The 14,458-nt window shown below is 36.5% G+C and overlaps 1 protein-coding gene across 3 annotated transcripts in view; it reads left to right on the forward strand.

Moving 5' to 3' along the window:
* The window catches only part of CSRNP3 (cysteine and serine rich nuclear protein 3), a 204,116-nt gene that overhangs the window by 117,032 nt on the left and 72,626 nt on the right, over nucleotides 1-14,458 (forward strand). The gene's annotated exons all lie outside the window — the stretch shown is intronic.

A 14,458-nucleotide genomic window follows, 5' to 3' on the forward strand; every position in this document is an offset into this window, starting at 1 on the left:
AACAGATTCAATGAAAAATGACTTTTTATTATTATTACTTTTCAAAGGAAATGCCCTACTCTGGGATGCGGAAAGACATGTCTAGGCACAAAAAATGTATCCTCATCATAGCTGAAATGATACTCTAGGAGAAAAAAAAAAAAACAACAACATGGGGAAGATGTATTTGGGAGTGGAAAGTCTGGGCTTACTGAGAAAGCGCATAGCCAACCATGATTTAAGAGATTAAACAGCAGCAAAACTCTCCCAAATGTGCAAGTACTGTTTATACCTCTTTCTACACATCCCTTTCTTCTCTTATCCTTAAGAATAATATTTAAAGCCCACAAAATGAAAAAGCTGTATTCTTTCTCTTTTTCCACTGCCCTGTAGCATCACAGCTTCCTGTCAGGCAAGGTACTGTGAGGTTTGAAGGACTGACAAGGGAATTTCATAAGGTAATACAGTCTACAGGCTAAATGAAACTATTACTAGCTAAATAATCTTGAGTTTATGTTTCCCACAGGAAGCTTTTAATATATCGTGATATGATGACAAATAACTAATTTTAGTTTTTTATTTTTCAGTTAAGTAGCTGATTTTATTAATATGTCATTACATAATATAGAATTTATTTTGGTAATGTGACTACCGAGAAAACCAAGAGAATTAATCATATTTTTAAGAGTTAATAAGGAGCTCAATAAAACTATTGAACATGAGACACATATACTAAAATCAACAGCATTCCTTTAAGCAAGCAAAACTCATAGAAAATAGAATGAGAGGACGTCTACAATTATTATAACAAAAATGTCATCAAATATTCAGGGACAAAGTAATTGTGTGATGTAGGTTGATCTTCAGATATATTTACAAATGTCATGATAGTGTGAAATGAGCTTGTGTTTTGATTTTAAAGATGTATGTTATGTGTTTGGCCTTAATATTAACAGTGATAATAACAACAACATCATCATCTAAGATGGTTTTGTGAAGATCAAAGAGCAAGTGAGATAATACACATGAAAGAACTTTGTAAAATGTCAAGTACTGAGCACATGTTATATTAAAATTTATTCTCATAGCTCACATTTATTGGGCACATGCTGTGATCCAATAGCTTTATAGACATTATTCCTACCCTTTACAGCCATCCTGGAAGAACCACTACCTTCAGTTTACAGAGGAAATAACTGAGGCTCAAAGAGGCTAAATATCTTGCCCAAGATCACATAGGATTTAAGACTAGACACACATATATACATGTATGTGTATATATACATATATATATATATCTCCATATATTTATGTGTCCCATCCCATAGTCTTCACCTTTTCTATTATCTCATTCTGCCCTTTAATTATATAATATTGGCCATGTCTTTATAATGCGATTTATTGTGAGTTAGAAAAGTACTTGAATTAATGAAGAGACAGGTTATGCTTCTGGATATAAAGGTAAATCTATTAAATCTTTCCACATTAATTTGTGGATATAAAAGTATAATCTTTATAAAACCCTCAACTAGACTTTTTTAGAGGTGATGGAATAATAAAATCTATTTGGAAAAATAAGCTAATGAGAATAAAGGGATATTTTTAAAAAGAAGCCATAAATCTTGAAAAGCTACCCCAGATATCAAATAATCGTAGAAAATTATATAGTTTAACATTTTTGCTACTGTATTAGATCTAAGAAAATAGAGAAAATCTCAATGTAGTATAGATAAGAATTATATATTATATATACATACGTTATATGAATAGAGCATTATAAAACAGTGTGAGGGAGGAAGTATTTAATAAATGATTTTGGTGTTAGAGTTTGAAATAGAAAAATTCAGAAACCCATCTCACAACTTATACCAAAATACATTTCAGATGGAGTAAGTAGACAAAGATTTTTAAAATTCATATCATGGGGGAAATTACATATTTGCTAAATGTTTGGTAGGATTGTTATCTGAGCTTTGAAGTAACATAAAAAAGTCACATTGCAAACAAAATACTTAAAATATTTAATAATAGAAAAGTATTAAACATACCTGATCCCCCCAAAAGCCCAAAGTAAAATAATCTATATTGGAAAGAAATTTGCAGTTAGTATGGCCAAGCATTATTGTCTAATGGCATACAAAAATACACATGTAAATTTTTTATATAAATTAAGATACATACCTTCAAAGATAATCAACATGATAGCAAATATAATTAGCAAATATTTTGAAGCATTACAGTAGTAATAACAGAGAGTAAAGTAGTACTAGTGAGACTTCATTGTATGAAATCGTGGAAATTTCATCTCTATGAATGAAATTCCTCTCTCCAATAAAAAATAGTAGTACAGTACTTAAGTGCTGGTGACGGTCACAGTACAAATTGTATGTACATCCATATTGCTATTGATGGCAATGAAATTTATAAAGCACTTTGGAAATATAAGAGCCATAATGATATTCATCTCTATACATCTATACAATTATAGATAATTTGTCTAAAGGGGAAAACATCAAAAACGCAGGGAAAATACATAATTGAAAATGTTGATGGTTGAGGGCAATGCCAAAAAATGGGGATTGGGGCAGGGAAGAGGAAGGTCATGTGTCTAGGAGTGGAGAAATGATTCATTACGTTTATGGTAGCTGATACAGTTAATGTATTTTCATGATAATTATGAAGACATGGGGCTTCCCAGGTGGTGCTAATGGTAAAGAATCTGCGGGCATGCAGAAGATGCAGTTTCTATCCCTGGGTCAGGAAGATCCCCTGGAAGAGGGCACAGGTAACCCACTCCAGTATTCTTGCCTGGAGAGTATGACGGACAGAGGAGCCTGGCTGGATACATTCCACAGGGTTGCAAAAAATCGGACACGACTGAAGTGACTTAGCACAGCACAGCATGAAGACATGAGGTAGTGTTAAGAAAAGGAGAACACACAATTTTACCTACACTGCCAGGGAATGTCTTTGTATCATGCTGCTAAGTGCTGCTAAGTCGCTTCAGTCATGTCTGACTCTGTGCGACCCCATAGATGGCAGCCCACCAGGCTCCCCCATCCCTGGGATTCTCCAAGCAAGAACACTGGAGTGGGTTGCCAGTTCCTTCTCCAATGATTAAATTACTCTAAAAACTGAAAGCAATTGGTTTTTTGAAGTATTAGAATGATAGATTAATTTCATATTTGTTCATTTTTATTTCAGTTAATATTTATATATTTCACAAAAAGTGTTTTAAATTTAAACTAAAATAACTATAGTTTAGATTGTGTTTATGTAAGCAAATGGCATGATCACTAAATCATGCAATGCTTCAATTAGCTAGTAAAGAGTTTTTGAGTTATGTCCAACAGATGTTATTTTTCCTGTTGAATAAAATAGACATATTTTGTGGTACCCAAGAAGTTACTGAAATTTTCAACTCATCATTTATTGTCAGTGGTAGTTGGCAATAGTTAGTTTTCAAACTTGATAATTGAACTTTGTATTAAATGAAATCTGGCAGAGATTTTTCATTTTTAAAGACAATTAAATGATTGATTTAATCAAAAGTGCCCTTTTGATTTAATAGTCTGTTTAGTTTACCATATTAACATTATGGGGAAGGATAAAAAGTGGGAGAAAAAAAGGCAAAACATCAAAAAACAAAAATTCTCCCTAGATTATTAATATTTGCTGTATAAAAGATCTGAACATGTTAACCCATGTGAGAGTATTTAAAAAGATTTCTTGTTTCTTGCAATGTATTTCAAATCATTTGCTAGCCCCAAATAGAGGCACAAATTTTTGTAAAATGTTTTATTTATTTTTTCAGCTAGATTAAAGTATGTACTGATCTGAAGTCATTTATAGAAATATGTATTATTATTGATGAATCTTATTTCTTTAATATATTTTTCTACTTTCAAAATAAAAGTAATTACCGTAAAGAAGGATTTTTGATTACTATCAAATTTATGTGGTATTAGGAAATCAAATTTAGCTTCACACAGATCTTTTAAGATACGGTTATTTAAATCTCACTCATTGTGAGGTCATCTTTCAAATTTAAAATGTCAGGTACACCCAGTGCTTTATAAGCACTAACATATTGTGTAACATAACATTTTGTTATCATTACAAATATAGGAATTGATACAAATCATGTGGAACGAGGCAGCATCTATGGTAGTAGAAAATTCCATGCTATTCCATGCTTTCTGTAAGCCTATTCAGTTTGTAGCACATCACATTATGATATTAAAAGCTTCGAAATGTAAATCAGTAAAGACATTATGCCTTTTTCCTTGGACTTTGGAGTTTTGCTAGGCAGCTAGCATACTCGCCCGCGATCAACCAAGGTCATATCTTGTACTTCCCTTGAGATAGAAGCCGCTGGATTCTGTATTGCTGTGGAACGCTTTGTTTCATCAAATCCCTGTGGCTCTATAGCCAATCAGCCTGCACTTGAGCTCTGTCACAGGGAGAGCTACAGAGAAGCCGGTATGATTTTTTCCTACCCTTTCAAGGTTCTTGGCACTTCCCACAAGTAATGAGAAGCTGTTCGACAAAGCATCCTCCCCCAAGGAACACATATTTTTCCTGAAACACAGTCTTTCTACAAATAAACATATAGTATTTAGGAAGTGGAAATATCAAAAGGCAAAATGATAGGTATTCTAAATGGCATGTGAAATCTGATGGTGGATGTCTTACATAGGATAAGAGTTTCTAATGTACAGTTCCACATTCTTGAGTTCACTGCGTAGCCTAAAATCATTGTTTGATTAGGAGCCATTATTGTACCCATTTTATACAAGTAGAAGTTAACATTCAGAGGTATATTAATTTATCCGATGGCTGAGTTATAATCTGTGTTTGTCTCCCGCCCTCCCTCCCTCCTTCCATACTTCCCTCAGTTTCTCTCTGAATACATAGGGCATGAATATGCTGCCACGTGCATCCAAGTCACCGTTTCCCTCCAATGTCAATTCCCTCCCACTGACTGCACATTTTATAGTGGGATTAGAGATTAAAAATCAATGGAAATCAGATCTTGACGTGAAACTTTGTGGTGGAAGTACAACCAAAACATATCTATTCTCTTTACCAAGCAGTTAACATGCATCGAACATTTAGATTCCGTTTTGACAGATATGGTGTATCTTATGTTCAGTCTCTGTGGTAGGTGCTTTTAGACATGTCAAAATGATAGACTACCGGCGGTAAATACAGCTCAGATTACAGGTCGTGTCTACTCAGCATTGTGATAATAACTTAAGAACTTACTATAGCAAAAACAAACGTAGCAATCAATCCCTGAATCAATAATTTTTCAAACAATGGAGGTGTGTTAAGGCAGAAAGTGAAGATCGAAGTTTTAGGGAAGTCTTTGAGCAGGAGTAGGCACCATGTGACCCTCAAAAGCTTCTTCCTACCTTGTGATAATATGGTTCTAAGAACAAGGATCAAAATTGGTCTTAAGTTAGAGCAGAAACCAAGTAGGAAAAGAGAAGCAACATAGGGCAAGGAACCTCTGATAAGCTGTTAAATTAAGACCTTCCCAGACCCTGACTCCCTTCATCTCCTTGTGCTAGAAAAGAACCAGTTAGCCTGGCATTGTGAGATCAGATCTGGAACCAGTTGCAGATTTACATAGTAGGTCATGTCCCTATCTGGACACTAGCCACGGACCAGTTAAGTCATTAAGTGTTTAGTTTAGTGGAAATATGGGATTTAAGTAGTTTGAGTGAAAGAAATAGATACAAGTTAGTGGTCCATTTGGAAAATATTTAATACTCACTTGAATGTGTTATAAAAGCCATTGACTGATATACAGTGGAATTATTTTCAGATTATTTTGCCTGAGAGGTCTGGGAAATCCAGTGCATTGAATCAGAAATAGTCAACCATGGCTGCCTCCTCTGACCTTACTTTCCCCATCCCTCAGGCTGAAAGTTCTTCTCCTCTGCTTCTCAATCTCTGACTACGAAGTTCTGTACCCGCTACAAGGCTCATATCAAATGTTTTTTCTCTATGAAAACTTTACCAAGTCTCTTATTCTACTCATCCTCTTTCCTGAATCTCCTGGTATTTCAAACACTTTGGCAATGGTTTTCTATCTTCTTTCCATCCCAGTATTTCCCACCATGATGTGAATAGCCATGTGATAGCTGACTGAACCATTAGCCTCTTGTTTCCTTGACCACCTCTATTCTGGAGTCTTCTATTCCATTCATATCATTTTTCTCCACTCCTCATAGCTGCTTGTGTCCACAGCTTTACCCATGATAGTTTGACAAACCAGTACAGCTCTATCGTTGAAATATCAAATCTCAGTGCTCTAAACTCAGACCATACCCCTTCTCCTTCCACTCCATTTCTCCCTCTACCCATATTTTTATCTCATACTCTTGTTTTCCCCAACATGTGGATGCATGCTATGTTGTTTCAGTCATGTCCAACTCTTTGTGACCCCCATGGACTATAGCCCACCAGGCTTCTCTGTCTATGGGATTCTACAGGCAAGAATACTGGTATGGGTTGCCATGCTCTTCTCCAGGGGATCTTCCTGACCCAGGGATCAAACTCACATCTCTTATGTCTCCTGCATTGCCAGGTGGACTCTTTACCACTAGCACTAGCTGGGAATCCCTTTCCCCAACATAATACCCACTTTTTATCTTTACATATCTTTCCAGAGCACCTTTTATATTCACTCTTTTGTTTTGGCTTTTTTTGCCGAGAGTGCGGTGAGGCCTTGACTCTTAACCATTTTCCTCCCCTATCCTTTACTCCATATTTCCTTTTTATTCAAAACAGCTGAACACTTTAAGAAGTTTTGGAGAAAATGATAAAACTGGGTGTTTTCAACTTGGCTGCCCATTATTGCTACACGGCCTCCTCCTAAGGTGCCTAGGGTTGTTTTCTCTTCCATCTCAAAGCACAGAGTACTTACCAGACTCATCAAGTCCCTCCAGCTCTGACATCATATTGAACAGATTACCTTGCCTTCTCATCACCACGAACCCTACTTTCCTCTTTTCCTTTTCTGCATGTCCTTCTTTCTGTCTTTAAATAGGGCATTCAAAATGAGTTTCAAAGGAATGAGTGTAAGCTCAGCAAAGGCAGGAGCTAGGTCTTTGTATGTCTCGTATCTAGTAACCTCTTAATAAATATTTGTGTAAGTGAATGAATGAACACTTATTAAGTACTTACTGTTTGCCATAGCACTAGTACTAGGAGCTGGAAATACAAAAGTAAAGGAGACACCATCCAGTTCTGTAGAAACTTACAGTCTAATAGCTCTTCAGCCCTTCTTTAAATTATTGTATTCTGTTTTACACCATTGTTATTTGTGTGTATACCTTATCTTTTTGGAGATGTATAGAGCTTAAGCATATAGTCTCAGCCCTAAGACTGATGCTGGTTCAATTGCTAATAAATCCTTGACAAATAGCACTTAGCTTTGTAGAGAGTTTTCTTTTTTAGTACAAATAAATCACATAAAGAAAAAAAGATGCATTTGTTGTAGGACTTCATAATGATATGGACATTAGTGGAAATAAATACCAATTTTCAGGCTAACTCTGTAATTTATGATTTGGATGGGTGTCATTGTGATATATCAGGATCCTGATTTATCGGTTATTATATCCAAATATGTGTAATGGTGAACTGGGTTTTAAATAGGTTCCCACTGTAATTATGTATTCCCAGCATGTACATGCACCTTTCTGGTTTCATTTGCTTGTATACAGCTTTCCCAGGCAGAAACATCACTATTTAATTGGATGCTGTGCAGCTATTTAGGCAGTAGCAATATAACACACTTGAGAGAATCCAAGATGCTTTCACCTTCACCATTCTTTGAAACAGCTAGGGAAAAAAAGGTATTGCCAACTCATACCACTAACATTATATAAGTACAGTTCATTTAGTGTGGTTTGGTTTGGTTTAAATTTAGAATCAGAACCTCACATGTAGCCTTAATAAATGATGACTTACTATATTGAGCTGTTTATTTCAGCCCTAAGATTTTTTTAAAAAATTCTGTTTTGGTCTTATTGTCTTTCCCCTAGAGTCACATGTTATATAATAGGTCTCAAATCTGTCCACCGATCCCCTTGTGTGTTGTACTCCCAGTACATACGACTTGCATCTCTCCTCTGGACTGCTGCAGGAGCCTGCCAGCTGCTCTGAGCTTCCTCTCTTGGAGGAAAATCAGCCTCTTCTTTATGCAGGAGTGTATTGGATCACATCTCTTTCCTATTTGAGTCCTTTAGTTGCTTTCAGTTGTATTCATTACCTCAGCCTCCAAAAATCTATGACTGAGACTTTGCTCTCCTTTCCAACTCCTCTCCTGCCTTCCCTCCATCTCCAAACTCCAGCCATACTGATCTTGATTCAGTTATTTGAATGTAACAAACTTTCTTGCTCTAAGATCCTTCTTGGAAGAGTCTTCCAATAACTGACTCTTGATATTTGAGGTTCCAGCTTAAATATCTGCTCTTTGAGGTAGCTGTCTCTGATCACCCCATCCAGAGCATGCTGATTCAAAGTCTTCATCTGTTAGTGATATATATCCAAGTTTTTACAGGAAAAATGGTACTATCTTGGAGTTGCTTTCCAATAACCCAGCAAAAAAAGAAAAAAAAAAAAAGAGCTAGATGAAATGAGATTTAAAAGTATGCTATTCCTTATATTTTTATTTAATTAAAATTTTACATAATACATTAAAATATGTAGGTACTATTTATCCTAAAATTTCTGTGAAAGCTGCTGCTGCTACTGCTAAGTCGCTTCAGTTGTGTCCGACTCTTTGCGACCCCATAGACTGTAGCCCACCAGGCTCTGCCATCCCTGGGATTCTCCAGGCAAGAACACTGGAGTGGGTTGCTATTTCCTTCTCCAATGCATGAAAGTGAAAAGTGAAAGTGAAGTCGCTCAGTCATGTCCGATTCTTAGCGACCCCATGGACTGCAGCCTACCAGGCTCCTCTGTCCATGGGAGTTTCCAGGCAAGAGTACTGGAGTGGGGTGCCATTGCCTTCTCCGTTCTGTGAAAGGTCAAGGGCTTAAAAAATGACCCAGTAAAATTTTGAAAAAGAATAAGGAAAGGGGAGGATGTGCTTACCCTAACATATCTCAGTACTGAAAGTGTTATAGTGGTTAAAGAACATGGGCCTGCACATGGAACAAATGGAGAGCTTAGAAACAGCAACATGTAAATGACAACTTAGTTTACATCAGAGCAGACATTGCAAATGAGATGGAAAAGCAGAGACTGTTCTAGTGAATATCTTTGAACAACTGGCCAGTCACATTGAAAAATATAAAATTAGATCCCTGACTCATACCATATATGAAAATAAATTCCCAATGAACTAAATCAGTTCAGTAATGAACTAAATATCTAAATGTAAAAAAAAAAATCAAATACTATAAAACTTGTAGAAAAATGTAGAATATCTTTATGTCAGGTATGATGTGAGTAACACAAAGCATAAGGAAATATATATTTGCATATATTAAGCTTGTTTATATGACCAAATATGCAATTAAAAAGGTGAAACAGTAGGCACAGACAGGGAAAAAAAATATTTGTAATTCATTAACTGACAAGGAATTACTATTTCAATATGAAAGGAACTCTTATAAAAATAAAAGCCAATCCAATAAAAAATAGACATAGAATATAAATATATAATACACAGAAAAACGCTAATACAATTATGAATAGATGTTCAATTTTGTGGTTAGTAATTAGGGAAATTAAAGTTGAAAGAAGACACTGTTTCACACATGACATACTATCAACATGGCAAAATTTTAAAGTTTGACAATATCATTTATTGATAAGCATATATTGAGGCAGGAGCTCTCAAAATGCACTGTAAGTGTCAGATGCTATGTGAGCATGACATCTAGGAAATCTGGTAGTGAAAAGTTAACCATTAACTGTCCATCAATATGGGCTTCCCAGGTGGCTCAGTGGTAAAGAATCTGCCTGCTGGGGCAGGAGACACAAGCAAGGCAGGTTCAATCCCTGGTTTGGATAAACTGCTGGAGAAGGAAATGGCACCTACTCCAGTATTCTTGCCTGGAGAATCCCATGGACAGAGGAGCCTGGTGGGCTGTAGTCCATGGGGTTGCAAAGAGTCGGACACAACTGAGCAGGCACGCATGCATGCATGCGCCCATCAGTATAGGGTAGGATAAGCTGTGCTTTGTTCATATAATGACAAAATAGGTAATAGATTGAACTGAATAGTCAGGTTTATGTATATATATGTACCGTTCAGTGAAAATTACAAGTTTCAAGACAGTACTTACATCATTAACGCACACAGAAAAACAATCTATTTTATGAAACAAAAAATATACATAGGAAGGGGTGATCAAAAAGGATGTGAAAATTGGTACCTCTAGAAAGGAAGGGTCTAAGAATGGATGGTGGGTGCTTTAACTGTACTTTTTCATTCCAGGCAGTGGTACTGGAGTGCATTGCCATTTCCTTCTCCAGGGGATCTTCCCAACCCAGGGCTCGAACCCAAGTCTCCCACATTGTAGACAGATGCTTTACATCTGAGCCACCAGGGAAGTCCAGAAAGGAAGGGTCTAAGAATGGATGGTGGGTGCTTTAACTGTACTTTCTCATTTTCATTTATATTTCAAAAGGAGGAATCTAAAGTTAATATGCTAAATACTAATATCCATTAAATGTAGGTAATAAGTACATGTTACATCTGTAACTTTGAAATATTTTGCAATTTTTGACAAGTTTTATGTATCTTTCACTTGGGATAAAAATCTGTGAATCACCCACTCTCCACATCCCCATTATTTTCTTTCTCTGCACCTTTTTTCCCTTTCATAGCACATACCACAATTTGCAACTGTTTTATATTTGTTTACTATTGCATATGTATTTTATTTACCATTGTATTCTGAATAACGAAAAACAGTAGAGCCCTGCAGCCCACTAGAAACTTTCAGGCCAAATTTGGTAGTTAGTTCTTAGTTCAGTTGCTCAGTAATGTCCGACTCTTTGCGACCCCATGAATCGCAACACGCCAGGCCTCCCTGTCCATCACCAACTCCCGGAGTCTACCCAAACTCATGTCCATCGAGTCGGTGATGCCATCCAGCCATCTCATCCTCTTTCATCCCCTTCTCCTCCTGCCCCCAATCCCTCCCAGCATCAGAGTCTTTTCCAATGAGTCACCTCTTTGCATGAGGTGGCCAAAGTATTGGAGTTTCAGCTTCAACATCAGTCCTTCCAAAGAACACCCAGGACTGATCTCCTTTAGGATGGACTGGTTGAACTTCCTTGCAGTCCAAGGGACTCTCAAGAGTCTTCTCCAACACTGCAGTTTAAAAGCATCAATTCTTCAGCACTCAGCTTTCTTCACAGTCCAGCTCTCACAACCATAGATGACCACTGGAAAAACCATAGCCTTGACTAGACGGACCTTTGTTGGCAAAGTAATGTCTCTGCTTTGGAATATGCTATCTAGGTTGGTCATAACTTTCCTTCCAAGGAGTAAGCATCTTTTAATTTCATGGCTGCAATCACCATCTGCAGTGATTTTGGAGCCCAAAAAAATAAAGTCTGACACTGTTTCCACTGTTTCCCCATCTATTTCCCATGAAGTAATGGGACTGGATGCCATGATCTTAGTTTTCTGAATGCTGAGCTTTAAGCCAACTTTTTCACTCTCCTCTTTCACTTTCATCAAGAGGCTTTTTAGTTCCTCTTTACTTTCTGCCATAAGGGTGGTGTCATCTGCATATATGAGGTTATTGATATTTCCAGCTTGTGTGTCTTCATTAGGTAGAACTAAATTTAATGTATTCATTTAGTGCCTTTCTCTTGTCCACAATGATAGCCAAGTGATGTTATCAAATTTTTTCCTGACACCTCATACCTTCATTGCCTGGGTCCTAAAATGTAGGGAGCCATCTCTTTCCCAGGTGTCATGTTCCAGGCTGCACAGTGATATCTAGAAAAATACTCATCAAAATTTGCTTCTTGTACTTATAAAATACACTACTACACTGTATATACAGTAAGTCCCACATAACCTTTATGTCTCCTTTGTGGTGTTAAAAAGGAATATTGTTTCTTTATTTGATTATCAGTGAATAGCTGCTTGTATTTGAGAGCTATTGTGAAAGAAAAATATTTAGGTTTGCTATGATGTTGCTTTCCTGATTGCATCAGTTGAATTTGCGAGAATGAGACTCTACTGCAAATTCCTTCAGTTTGTTGTAATTGAAAAAGTCACAACTGAGGAGCCAGAAGATCCTCAGTCTAGTTTTAGTTCTGTTAGAAGTAGCTTTGACCATGATTATATCGTTTATTTGAAAAAAAAAAATGAAATAGATTGATTTTCAAGGTATTTTAAATTATGTAAGATTCAGGTAATCCTTTTTCCCTCCAAATATAATATGCCTCTGACGGTCTTTTAGCTTGAGTTATTTATGGTATCATGCTTGAGGACATCTTAGTGTTTTCAGTGTTTATGTTTTTATACCATTAATGTACGTATACAAGTCCCATAGAATATTCCATCTGGCATTTTTAGTTTATAGGTTTCACAGATAAAGAACAGAAAATCATGTGAATTATTTTAATTGATGACATTTTAGGATGTCCTGATTAAATAGATAATGCACTCAAAGTATAGTACGTTATTGTTGTTGTTTAGTCGATTAGTCGTGTCTGACTCTTTGCCACCCCATGGACTGTAGCCTGCCAGGCTCCTCTGTCCATGGGATTTCCCAGGCAAAAATACTGGAGTAGTTTGCCATTTCCTTCTCCAGGAGCTCTTTCTGAACCTGCGTCTCTTGCATTGGCAGGATTCTTTACCACTGCGCCACCTGGGAAACCCATAGTACATTAGAACTATAAAAACAGACAGTTTAATGAGGACGGAGTATAAATAAGTGATGATGGTTGGATAAAGAGTTAATGTATGTTGTCCTATTAACAGTGAAATGTTAGAAAATAAATAGAATATTCATGTACTTATTATGGTGTTAAAAAATTATCTTCAATGCTGTCTTCATCTGAAATGTATAAGTGAACATTCTGAAATATCTCATTACCACAAAGGAGTATTCTAACTAAAAATCTCTAAAGAAAGCCACAAAAGAATGAAGAATTAGAAGGGATGATTTGTCTGGAATATGTTAAAAATATAAAATATATAGTCATTTGATGTCATGAAATGTTATTTATAAAAGTAAATATCTACATTTGTCTCATTTATGTGCTAATTGTGTTTTAAAATTGGTAAGGTCAACCCTACTTGTCAACACAAAGTGCACACTTTTAGGGAGTATATTTTAAGAGGCTTTTCTGTCCTAAAATAACTTCTACCACATGACTGAAACTCCCACCATTAATATAATCACTTTGGGATGATTCCTTCAGAATGACTATTAAAATCCACAATAAATGGCCTTCTAGTCTGTCTGTTAGTTAAAAATACAATGTCTAGACTCAGATTGCCTATATTCTCTTCAAAGATTGTCTACTCAGTAGCAAGCAATGTAGTAGCTCTAACGTTTGGTTTTCTCATCTATGCGTGCATGCACGCTCAGTCTCTGTCATGTCTGACTTTTTGAGACCCCATGGACTGTAGTCTGCCAGGTTCCTCTGTGCATGGGATTCTCTGGGCAGGAATACTAGAGTAGTAGTTCATTCTCCAAGGGGATCTATCTTTCTGACCCAGGGATCGAATCTGCATCTCCCGTGTCTCCTGTATTGGCAGGCAGTTTCTTTACCCCTGAGCCACTGGGAAGCCGTCCTCATCTATAAACACTGGTAAAAAATATATCTACATTGGAACTTTGTGGCTTACATGAGTGAATACAGGCAAAATGCTTTCACTGTACTTGATTTTTATTAAGTGCCCAGGAAGTGTTAGCTGTTATTATAATGATGGCTCTAATGAGAGACAACACAAATTTTATTAATACTTATTTTGGAAAACTACATGAGCAGAGAATAGCTTTCAAGAGGAAGGAGACATATGACAGTTGTGTTTTTGGTAGAGTGGGATAGAAGTCTGAAAAAATCTAGATCAGAGATGCAAATCCAGATAAATCTTCAGATCCAGGCAAGTCGTGGGTCTATGAGAAAGGAGCCAAGTGTATGATGAGAAGGAGTGGTGGATCTAGAGTATACCTCCCCAAAAGACTTTAGATTTAATGGTAACAATAAGAACAGCAAATCTAGTCCAGTGAAATTCTTCTTGAGGCCACGTTCAGTTTACTACCTGTTTGATACTCATGATCTAGGCAGGGGAACAATATTTAGGGAACATCACAAGATTCAATACAACAGATATGGAAGTAAGAATTTCCAGAGTTTACTCTCCATTCTTATAGCAGTAATAACTGGCATTAATTGCGCTTTTATTAAACATCTGTAGTGGGGACTGCACTTACACTTTACACATGTTTTTGTACTTAATTGGCATAACCTATGA

The sequence above is a fragment of the Bos mutus genome, chromosome 2, assembly GCF_027580195.1.
Source record: "Bos mutus isolate GX-2022 chromosome 2, NWIPB_WYAK_1.1, whole genome shotgun sequence".
Taxonomy (NCBI): domain Eukaryota; kingdom Metazoa; phylum Chordata; class Mammalia; order Artiodactyla; family Bovidae; genus Bos; species Bos mutus.